The sequence below is a fragment of the Salmo salar genome, chromosome ssa18 (assembly GCF_905237065.1).
Source record: "Salmo salar chromosome ssa18, Ssal_v3.1, whole genome shotgun sequence".
Lineage (NCBI taxonomy): Eukaryota > Metazoa > Chordata > Actinopteri > Salmoniformes > Salmonidae > Salmo > Salmo salar.
Genome location: NC_059459.1, coordinates 35,784,121 through 35,796,588, shown reverse-complemented (window position 1 = coordinate 35,796,588; position 12,468 = coordinate 35,784,121).

Sequence of the window (12,468 nt, the reverse complement as noted above, 5' to 3'; positions counted from 1 at the left end):
CATTATATTGTTGTCCTTCTCTCCCAGTATATTATTGTCATTACTCTCTCTACAGTATATTAGTATCCTTCTCTCTCACTCTACACAGTATGATTAATATCCTTCTCTCTACATTGTATTATCCTTCTCTCTGAGTATGTTGTTGTCATTACTCTCACTCTGCAGTGTGTTGGTGTCATTATATATATATACCGGTTATGTTGGTGTCATTATACGGTGTGTTGTTGTCCTTCTCTCTGTCTGCAGTGTGTGTGTCATTCTTTCTGCAGTGTTATATTGTCAACACTCTCTCTCTGCAGTATATTGTTGTCATATCTCTCGCTTACAGTATGTTATTATCCTTCTCTCTCTCTGCAGTATGTTATTGTCTTCTCTCTCTCTGCAGTATATTATTGTTCTTCTCTCTCTTACAGTATATTGTGTCATATATATATATACTGGTATGTTGTTGTCCTTCTCTCTGCAGTATTGATGTCAGCTATATACTCTACGGTATGTTATTGTCTTCTCTCTCTCCAGTATATTGTTGTCTTACTCTCTACAGTATATTATCATCCTTCTCTCTCAAGTATGTTATTGTCCTTCTCTCTACATTATGTTGTCTATACTCTCTACACAGTATATTATAATCCTTAGCTCTCTGCATTAAATTGTTGTCTTCTTTCTCTCTCTGATGTGTTATTGTCCTTTATATACTCTGCAGTGTGTTGTTGTCAGCTATATATACACACGGTGTGTTATTGTCATTATATATATACCTTAATTATCTGTTACATCCTTCACTCTCTCTACCGGTATGTTGTTATCCCCTTTACTCTCTCTACGGTATATTATTATCATTCTCTCTCTACAGTATGTTGTCATTTACTCTCTGCAGTATATTGTGTCTTTCTCTCTGCATTATGTTATTGTCCTTCTCTCTACAGTGTATTATTATCCTTCTCTCTCTCTACAGTATATTATTATCCTTCTCTCTCTGCAGTATATTGTTATCCTTCTCTGCTCTCTGCGGTATGTTGTTATCGTTTCTCTCTCTACAGTATGTTATTATCCAGCTACTCTCTACAGTATAATAATATCCTTTACTCTCTCTCTCTACAGTATATTGTTATGGTTCTCTCTATCTACATTATATTATTATCCTTCTCTACAGTATCTTGTTGTCCTTCTCTCTCTACAGTATATTATTATCCTTCTCTCTCTACAGTATATTATTATCCTTCTCTCTCACTCTACAGTATATTGTATCACAGCTGTCTCTCTACCAGTATATTTATTGTCCTTCTCTCTGCAGTGTGTTGTTATCATTCTCTCTACAGTATGTTATTGTCATGCTCTCTCTGCAGTATATTGTTATGTTCTCTCTCACTCTACAGTATATTATTCATCCTTCTCTCTCTCTCTCTGCAGTAATGTTATCCTTCTCTCTCTGATGTCTTATTATCATTCTCTCTCTACATTATATTATTATTCTTCTCTCTCTGTCTACAGTACATTGTTGCCCTTCTCTCTCTCTGCATTATATTATTGTCCTTACTCTCTCTACGGTATGTTGTTATCCTTCTCTGCTCTACGGTATGGTGGTGTCGGCTATATGTCTGCGATTGTGTTGTTGTCATTATATATACGCGGTTATGTTGGTATCCTTTATATATACGGTGTGTTGTTGTCTTATATATACTGCAGTATATTGTTGTCACTATACTGTCTGCAGTATGTTATTATCCTTCTCTCTCTCTACAGTATTATATTATCCTTCTCTCTCTACAGTATATTATTATCCTTCTCTGGCTGCAGTGCATGTGTTATCTTACTCTCTCTCTGCAGTACATGTTGTCTTTATACTCTACGGTATGTTGGTGTCGCTATGTATCGCTCTGCAGTTAATATTATTGTCGTTTATATACTGCGGTGTGTTGTTGTCCTTTATATATACACGGTATATTATTGTCATGCCATATATAAAAATAACACGGTTATGTTGTTGTCATTATATATATATATACGGTATGTTGTCTATTTATATATACTGCGGTGTGTTGTTATCCGCTGTCTCTGTCTGCAGTATGTTGTTGATATTTATATATCTCTGCAGTATTATGTTGTCATTTATACTCTTACGGTATGTTGTGTCATTTATATATAAACAGTGTTGTTGTCAGCTATGCTCTTGCGGTGTGTTGTTGACTGTTTCTCTGCAGTATGTTATTGTTCTTCTCTCTGCAATTATATTGTAATATTCTCTCTGCAGTATATTGTTGTCCTTCTCTCTCTCTGGCATATTATTATCCTTCTCTCTCTACAGTATATTATTATCCTTCTCTCTCCAGTATATTATTATCCCTTCTTTCTCTCTACAGTATGTTATCATCCTTCTCTCTCTCTCTGCAGTATATTGTGTCCTTCTCTCTCTCTACAGTATATTATTGTCCTTCTCTCCTCTGGTATGTATGATCGCCGCTCTCTGCATTAAAATTGTTATGTATATATACGGTATGTTGTTGTCCTTCTTTCTCTGCGGTATGTTATTTGTCCTTCTGCTCTGTCTGCAGTGCATATTGTCCTTCTCTCTCTGCAGTGTTATATTGTCCTTTATATACACAGTGTTATTGTCAGCTATATCTGGCTGCAGGTATGTTGTGTCCTTTATATATATACTGCAGTGTGTTATTTTATGTTGTTGACTGTTTATATATATACTTGCAGTGTGTTGTTTATTTATATATATAGGTGTATTGATGTCATTATATATACTGCGGCATTGTTGTCATTATATACGGTATGTTGTTGTCCTTCTCTCGGTATGTTATTCCTTTATACTCTCTCTGGTATGTTAATATCCTTCTCTCTCTCTACAGTATGTGTGTCTTCTCTCTCTGCAGTATGTTATAATCCTTGTCTACATTAAATTGTTGTCTTCCTATACTCTGCAATTGTGTTGTTTGCAGCTATATATATATAGGTGTATTGTTATATCTATATATCTGCAGTGTGTTATTTGTCGACTGTCTCTGCAGTGTGTTATTGTCCTTCTCTCTCTACAGTATATTGTTATCCTTCTCTCTCTCTCACAGTGTGTTGTTATCTGCTCTCTCTACAGTATGTTATTATCCTTCTCTCTCTCTCTACAGTATATTGTTATCATTCTCTCTCTACAGTATATTATTATCCTTCTCTCTCTCTACAGTATGTTATTATCCTTCTCTCTCTCTGGCGTATTGTCATATATACTCTGCAGTGTGTTGTTGTGTTATATATACTCGGTATGTTAGTATCATTACTCTCTCTGCAGTATGTTATCATCATGTCTCTCTCTACAGGTATGTTATTGTCCTTCTCTCTCTACAGTATGTTATTATCCTTCTCTCTCTACAGTATATTATAATCATCCCGCTCTCTACATTCGTGTTATCTTTCTCTCTCATTATATTATTATCCTTCTCTCTCTCTACCACAGTATAATTGTGTCATTCTCTCTCTCTACAGTATGTTGTATCCTTCTCTCTCTCTACAGTATATTGTTGTCCTTGCTCTCTGCGGGTATGTTGTTATCCTTCTCTGCGGTATGTTATTATCCTTCTCTCTCTACAGTATAATGTTATCCTTCTCTCTCTCTACAGTATATTATTATCATTCTCTCTACACAGTATATTGTGTCCTTCTCTCTCTCTACAGATATTATCCTTCTCTCTCTACAGTATATTATTATCCTTCTCCTCTCTACAGTATATTATTGTCGTTCTCTCTCTCTACAGTATATTATTATCCTTCTCTCTCCCAGTATGTTAATGTCATTATATATATATCTGCGGTATGTTTAATAAGTTCTCTCTATCTACATTATGTTATCCTTCTCTCTCTACAGTATATTTATTTGTCCTTCTCTCTCTGAGTATATTATTATCCTTCTCTCTCTGCAGTATATTATTGTCCTTCTCTCTCACTCTACAGTATATTGTTATCATATACTCTACAGTATGTTATTATCCTTCTCTCTTCTTTTTTGATGTGTCCTTCTCTGCAGTGTATTGTGCCATTATATACGTGTGTTGTTGTCATTATATAACTCACAGATGTTGTTATCATTATATATATACGATTATGTTGTCATTATATATACTTGCAGGTATCAATTATTATGGATATAAGTGTGTTGTTATTATTCTCTCTCTGTCTGCAGTACATTTATTGTCCTTCTCTCTCTCTGCAGTGACATTGTTATCATGCTCTTAAACTTACCATTATATTGTTATCCTTCTCTCTCTCTGCAGTATGTTATTATCCTTCTCTCTCTCTACAGTGTATTCTTTACTCTCTCTGCAGTATGTTGTTGTCCATGCCTCTCTCTGCAGTATGTTGTTATCCTTCTCTCTCTGCAGTATGTTGTTGTCCTTCTCTGCAGTGTGTTACGAAATCCTTGCTCTCTACATTAAATTATTATCTTTCTCTCTCTACTGTTATAATGTATCCTTCTCTCTCTCTGTTATATTATTATCCTTCTCTCTCTCTCTTACAGTATATTATTGTCATTCTCTCTCTCTACAGTATATTGTATCCTTCTCTCTCTCTACGGTATGTTATTATCCTTCTCTCTCTGAGTGTGTTGTGTCATTATATAAATACAAGGGTTGTTGTCTGTTATACTCTGCGGTATGTTGGTATCCTTCTCTCTTGGGTGTGTTATTGTCAGCCTATCTCTCTGCGGTATGTTATTGTGTCATTATACTCTCTCGGTATGTTATCATCCTTTATACTCTCTGCAGTATGTTGTGTCATTATATATATACAGTATGTTATTTTCCTTCTATCTCTGCACTGTATTGTTTTCATATATATATATTGCAGTGTATTGTATCATGCTATATACTGCAGTGTATTGTCTTATATATACTCTTGCAGTATGTGTGTCATTATATATCTACGGTCATGTTGTTGAAATATTACTCTCTCTGCAGGTATGTTGTTGTCATTATATACTCTGCAGTATGTTATTGTCATTTCTCTCTGTATGTTATTACAGTAAACTATAGTTTCACAGTGTATTATTGTTATATATATACACAGTATATTGTTGTGTTCTCTCTCTGCAGTATGTGTGTCCTTTATATATCTCTACAGTATATTATTATCGTTCTCTGTCTACATTGTATATTATCCTTTACTCTCTACAGTATGTTATTTGATAAACCTACTCTCTGCAGTGTGTTGTTGTCGTATATATCTGGTGTGTTGGTGTCATTATAAAATATACAGGTGTATTATTGTCATTATATATACACGGTATGTTGTTGTCAATGTCTCTGCAGATATAATTTGTTGTCATTATATATCTTGGTATGTTGTTATCGTATATATATACTCTGCAGTTATGTTGTTATCATTACTCTCTCTGCGGTATGTTTGTGTCATTCTCTCTGTCTGCAGTATGTTGTTGTCATTACTCTGCTCTCTCTGCGGTATTGTGTGTCATTTATATATATGCTGGACATGTTGTTATCGCGTGTACGCTGCAGGTATGTTGTTATCCTTCTCTCTCTGCAGTATATTATTATCCTTCTCTCTCTCTGCAGTATATTATTATTCTTCTCACTCTCTACCCAGTATGTTATTATCCTTCTCTCTCTCTGCAATTATATTATTATCCTTCTCTCTCTCTGCAGCATATTATTGTCCTTCTCTCTCTGCAGTGTATTATTATCCTTCTCTCTCTCTCCAGTATATTGTTATCCTTCTCTCTGCAGTATATTCTCATCCTTCTCTCTACTTGGTATGTTGACCCCGTCATTGCTCTCTGCAGTTGTCGTGTTGTCCCATTGTCTTGGTGTGTTATGATCATGGCTCTCTGCATTGAATTATTGTCTTTCTCTCTGCAGTGTTATTATCCTTCTCTCTCTACAGTGTTGTGTCATATATATATATACTCTGCAGTGTAGTATTGTCATATATATATACTGAGTATTTTGTTATCCTTCACTCTCTGCAGTGTGTTATCTTCTCTCTGCGGTATGTTGTTGTCCTTCTCTCTGCAGTGTGTTGTCGTATATATGTTTATGATTATGTTGTCATTCTCTCTGCAGGCGCATTATTAATATTACTCTCTCTACAGTATATTATTGTCCTTCTCTCTCTCTACAGTATTATTATCCTTCTCTCTACAGTATATTATTGTCCTTCTCCTCTCTACAGTATATTATTATCGTTCTCTCTCTCTACAGTATATTATTATCACTTCTCTCTCTACAGTATATTAACTTATCTATTTCTCTCTCTGTTATATTATTGTCGTTATATATCTGCACATTTATGTTATTGTCATTTATATATACATTGTCTTGTCATTATACTCTGCAGTATGTTATTGTCATGCTCTCTGCAGTGTATTGTTATCCTTCTCTCTCCTTCTACAGTATATTATTATCCTTCTCTCTCTACAGTATGTTATTGTCCTTCTCTCTCTACAGTATATTATTGTATTCTCTCTCTACATTCATTATTATCCTTCTCTACTCTACAGTATATTATTATCCTTCTCTCTCACTCTACAGTATATTATTGTCTTCTCTCTCTCTCTACAGTATATTGTGTCCTTCTCTCTCTTACAGTATGTGTGTCGTTCTCTCTGGTGTATTATTGTTCTTTACTCTCTGTCTGATACATTGTGCCCTTCTCTCTCTGCATTATGTTATTATCATTACTCTCTCTACAGTATGTTATTATCCTTCTCTACTCACTCTACACAGTATATTAGTATCCTTCTCTCTCTACAGTATATTATCCTTCTCTCTCTGCAGTATGTTATTATCCTTCTCTCTCTACAGTATGTATTATCTTTCTCTCTCTGCAGTATATTATTATCATGCTCTCTATCTGCAGTGTATTATTGTCCTTATATCTCTGCAGTGTTATGTTGTCATTATATACGGTATGTTGTCCTTCTCTCTGTTACAGTATGTTGTGTCAACTATATATATACGGTATATTGTCCTTCTCTCTCTGCAGTGTGGTATCGCTATCTCACTCTACAGTATATTAATATCCTTCTCTCTACATTATATTATTGTGTCCTTCTCTCTCTACACAGTATATTGTTATCCTTCTCTCTTCTGCAGTATGTTTATTGTCATTATATACTCTCTCTCTGCAGTATGTTATTGTCATTGCTCTATCTTGCGGTGTGTTGTTGATCGTATATGTCTGTCTTGGTATGTTGTTGTCATTATATCTGCAGTGGTATATTGTCCCATTTACTCTCTGCAATTGTATTGTTGTCCTTTATATATAGCTGCAGTGTGTTGTCATTATATATACTGCAGTGTATTGTTGTCCTTCTTTCTCTCTGCAGTGTATTATTGTTCTTTATATATACGGTATGTTGTTGTCAGCTATATATATATACTGGTGTGTTATTGTCATTATATACTCTCTGCAGTGTTGTTTGTCGTATATGTACGGTATGTTGTTAATATTCTCTCTCTCCGGTGTATTGTTATCATTATCTCTACAGTATGTTATCATCCTTCTCTCTCTCTCTGCAGTATATTGTTATCCTTCTCTCTCTCTACAGTATATTGTATCCTTCTCTCTCTACAGTATATTATAATCCTTTAACTCTCTCATTAGGGTATTGTCTTCTCTCTCTCTACAGTATGTTATTGTCCTTCTGCTCTCTGCAGGTATGTTATTGTCATTATATATATATATATACAGTGTGTTATTGTCAGCTATATATGCTCTGCAGTTTGTGTTGTTGTCGTATATATATACGGTTGTGTTGTCATTCTCTGCAGTGTGTTATTGTCCTTCTCTCTGCAGTATGTTGTTTATCCTTCTCTCTCTTGAGTATGTTAATATTTCCCTCTCTCTCTGCAGTATGTTATTGTCATTCTCTCTACAGTATGTTGTGTCCTTCTCTCTCTCTGCAGTATATTGTTGTCCTTCTCTCTCTGCAATTGTGTGTTATCCTTCATCCTCTCTGCAGTATATTGTTATGGTTATATATATACACGGTATGTTGTGTCAGCTATATACTCTTGGTGTGTTGTCAGCTATATATACCCAGGTATGTTGTTATGGTTCTCTTTATCTACATTATGTTTATTTATCATTCACTCTCTCTACCCAGTATATTGTTTGTCCTTCTCTCTCTGCAGTATATTATTATCCTTCTCTCTACAGTATATTATCATTCTCTCTCACTCTACAGTATATTATTTATCCTTCTCTCTCTACAGTATGTTATCCTTCTCTCTGTACAGTATTGTGTCCTTCTCTCTCTGCAGTATGTTATTTTTATTGCTCTCTCTGCAGTGTGTTGTTGTCAGCTGCTCTCTGTCTGCAGTGTGTTATTGTCAGCTATATATACTGCAGTGTTATTGTCATTCTCTCTCTGCAGTATGTTATTATCGTTCTCTCTCTGCAGTATATTATTATTCTTCTCTCTCTGTCTGCAGTACATTATTCCATCCTTCTCTCTCTCTACAGTATGTGTGCTCCTTCACTCTCTCTGGTATGTTGTGTCCTTCTCTCTCACTCTACAGTATATTAGTATCCTTCTCTCTCTGCAGTATGTTATTGTCCTTTATATATAAGTGTGGCGTAAGGTGCGACCCATATGCTTGGGTTTTTTATTATATTTGGTCAAGGACATTGGCAGTTATGTTTGGTATGGTATAGTGGTGTGGTATTTGAGGTAAATTTCACAAATTGTTGTTTCTATGTGTTTGGTAAGTGTATATGTCTGTTAAATTTAGTAGGTTGAAGACTCTCAATTTGGCTTGAGTATTTGTCTATTTGCCTTTGGTGAAGTCATATAATAAGTGTGTTTGTGTTTGATTTTTGTGGTTGATTGTGATTTTGCACTGTTTGCATTCATGACAGAGCTGTCACCTTTCTCTCTGGTGTTTGTTTTGTTTTGTCATTTTGCATCTAAAATAAATATGATGTGGGCTAATCCAACACACTGCGTATTGGTCGCCAGTGATTTGACATATCTTCGATGAGAAAATACGAGCATTATTAATATTATTATCCTTCTCTCTGTCTACAGTATATTGTTATCCTTCTCTCTCTTTCTGCAGTATTGTGTGTCGCTATATATACTCTGCAGTTCATTGTTGTCGACTATGTCTCAAACACGGTATGTTGGTGTCATTATATATATACAGTGTTATTGTCATTTAACATATATCTACAGTGTTGTTATTCTTTATATATATACGGTATGTTGTTATCATACCTATCTCTCTGCAGTATGTTATTGTCATACTCTCTGCAGCATATTATTGTCCTTTATATACTCTCTGCAGTATGTTGTTGTCCTTTATATATATCGGTATGTGTGTCATTATATATATAAATTATATTGTCGTCATTATACTCTCTCTACGGTTGTGTTGTTGTCATTATATACACGGTATGTTGTGTCATACTCTCTGCAGTATGTTATGTCCTTCATTTCTCTGCATTAAATTGTTATCTTTCTCTCTCTACAGTATGTTATTATCCTTCTCTCTCTGCAGTATGTTATTGTCTTTATATATATACTCTCTGTTATGTTATTGTCAGCTATATATATACTCTGCAGTATATTATTGTCTTCTCTCTCTCTACGGTATGTTATTGTCATTCTCTCTCTGCAATTTTGTGTTGTTGTCATTCTCTCTGGGTATGTTGTTGTCAGCCCTGTCTCTCTGCGGTATATTATTATCCTTCTCTCTCTTACTTGTTATATTAATGTCCTTCTCTCTGCAGTATGTTATTATCCTTCTCTCTCTCTCTACAGTATGTTATTATCATTCTCTCTACAGTATGTTATTGTCCTTCTCTCTCTCTACAGTATATTATCCTTCTCTCTCCACATTGTTATTGTCCTTCTCCCTCTCTACAGTATATTGTGTCGTTCTCTCTCTGCGGTATGTTGTTGTCATTATATACTGCAGTGGCATTGTGTCATTATATATATATACGGTATGTTGTTGTGGGCTATACTGTCTGCATTGTGTTGTCTATTTATATATACGGTATATTTGTTTGTCGCTATATACTCTGCGGTATGTTATTGTCTCCTTCTATACTTACACGGTATGTTATTGTCAGCTATATATAAAACAAATTGTGTTGTTGTGTTCTCTCTGCAGTATGTTGTTAAATAAGCTATATACCGTGCGGTGTGTTGTTGTCATTTATATACTGCAGTGTGTTGTTTGGCTATATATACACGGTGTGTTGTTGTCATTATCTCCTCATCTGCAGTGTGTTGTTATCCATTATATCTCTGCAGTATGTTGTTATCGACTATCTCTCTGTTTGGTATATTATTATCATTCTCTCTCTACAGTATATTGTTATTCTTCTCTCTCTGTCTACAGTGTGTATCCTTCTCTCTCTCTCTGCAGTATGTTATTATCCTTCTCTCTCTACAGTATGTTGTTATCCTTCTCTCTCACTCTACAGATATGTGTGTCCTTCTCTCTCTCTACAGTATGTTATTGTCATTACTCTGCGGTATGTTGATAGTCTGACCATATGCTTGGTTTTATTAGTATATTTGGTCAGGGCAGTGGCAATTTATGTTTTGGTTATGGTATGGTAGAGTTTGTGAAGTATTTGGTAAATTACAAATTTAAATGTTTCTATGTAGAGTTTGGTAGTGTGTCTGTTGGGTTAGTGAGGCTGGGCTCTCAATTTGAGGCAGGTGTTGTCTGTTGCCTTTGGTGAAGTCATATAATGAGTGTGTTTGTGTTTTGATTTTGTGGGTATTGTAATTTTACTGTGTTTCGTTTCACCTGTGAAACTGTCCTTTGTCCACTCTAGTGTTTATTTTGTTTGTATTTCATCTAAAATAAATATGATGTAGAACAGTCAGCCTGCTATCTTTGTTATTGAAACCCAATTTTGTTATCTTCCGATGAGAGAAATACGAGAAACGTGCTGTGTTATTATCCTTCTCTCTCTATCTACAGTATGTTGTGTCCTTCTCTCTCTACAGTATTGTGTGTCAACATATATACACGGTATGTTATTGTCCTTTATATACTGGCTGCAGTATGTTGTTGTCAGCTATCTCTCTCTACCCAGTATATTGTTGTCCTTCTTTCTCTCTACAGTGTATTATTCTTCTCTCTCTCTGCAGTATGTGTATCCTTCTCTCTCTCTGCAGTATATTATTATCCTTCTCTCTCTCTACAGCATATTATTATCCTTCTCTCTCTACAGTATATTATTATCTTCTCTCTCTCAGTATATTATTGTCTTCTCTCTCTCAGTGTGTTATAAATATTCTCTCTCTACAGTATATTATTGTCCTTCTGCTCTCTCTGCAGTATGTTGTAATATTCTCTCTGCAGTGTGTTATGGTCATGCAAATATGCCATTTAGTTGTTGTGCTTATATATATACGGTGTGTTGTTGTCAGCTATATATATACTGCAGTGTATTGTTTGTGCTATATATATATATATACTGCATTATATTGTGTCGCTATATATATATATACACGGTATGTTATTGTCTTCTCTCTCTCTGAACTATGTTATTATCCTTCTCTCTCTCTACAGTATGTTATTATCCTTCTCTCTCTCTGTGTGACATCCTTCTCTCTCTGCAGTATATTATTGTCCTTCTCTCTGCAGTGTGTTGTCCTTCACTCCTCTACAATTATGTTAATTGTCCTTCTCTCTCTCTCTACAGTATATTATTATCATTCTCTACAGTATATTGTGTCCTTCTCTCTCTCTACAGTATATTATTATCCTTCTCTCTCTACAGTATATTATTATCCTTCTCCCTCTCTACAGTATATTATTATAGTTCCTCTTTCTCTTTCTCAGATATATTATTATCCTTCTCTCTCTACAGTATATTAATATCTATTTCTCTCTCTCTCTACAGTATATTGTTATCATTCTCTCTATCTGGTTATGTTGTGTCATTACTCACAGTTGTGTTTGATATTCTCTCTCTGGTATATTGTTATCCTTCTCTCTCTACAGTATATTGTATCTATTTCTCTCTCACTCTGCAGTATTATTATCCTTCTCTCTCTACAGTATATTATCCTTTACTCTCTGTACAGTATATTATTATCCTTTCTCTCTGCAGTATGTTATTTTCCTTCTCTCTCTGCAGTGTGTTATTGTCATTATATATCACTCTGCAGTGTGTTATTGTCGCTATATATATATATACGGTGTGTTATTGTCAGCTATATATACGGTATGTTGATAATCATATGCTCTGCAGTGTATTGTTATTATATATACCCAATCTTATGGTACATTTATTATCCTTCTCTCTCTCTACAGGTATATTATTATCCTTCTCTCTCTACAGTGTGTTTATTATCCTTCTCTCTCCTCTGCAGGTATATTATTATCCTTCTCTCTCTGCAGTATGTTGTTATCATGCTCTCTGCAGTGTATATTATTGTCACTATACTCTTTTGATGTATTGTGTCTTTCTCTGCAGTGT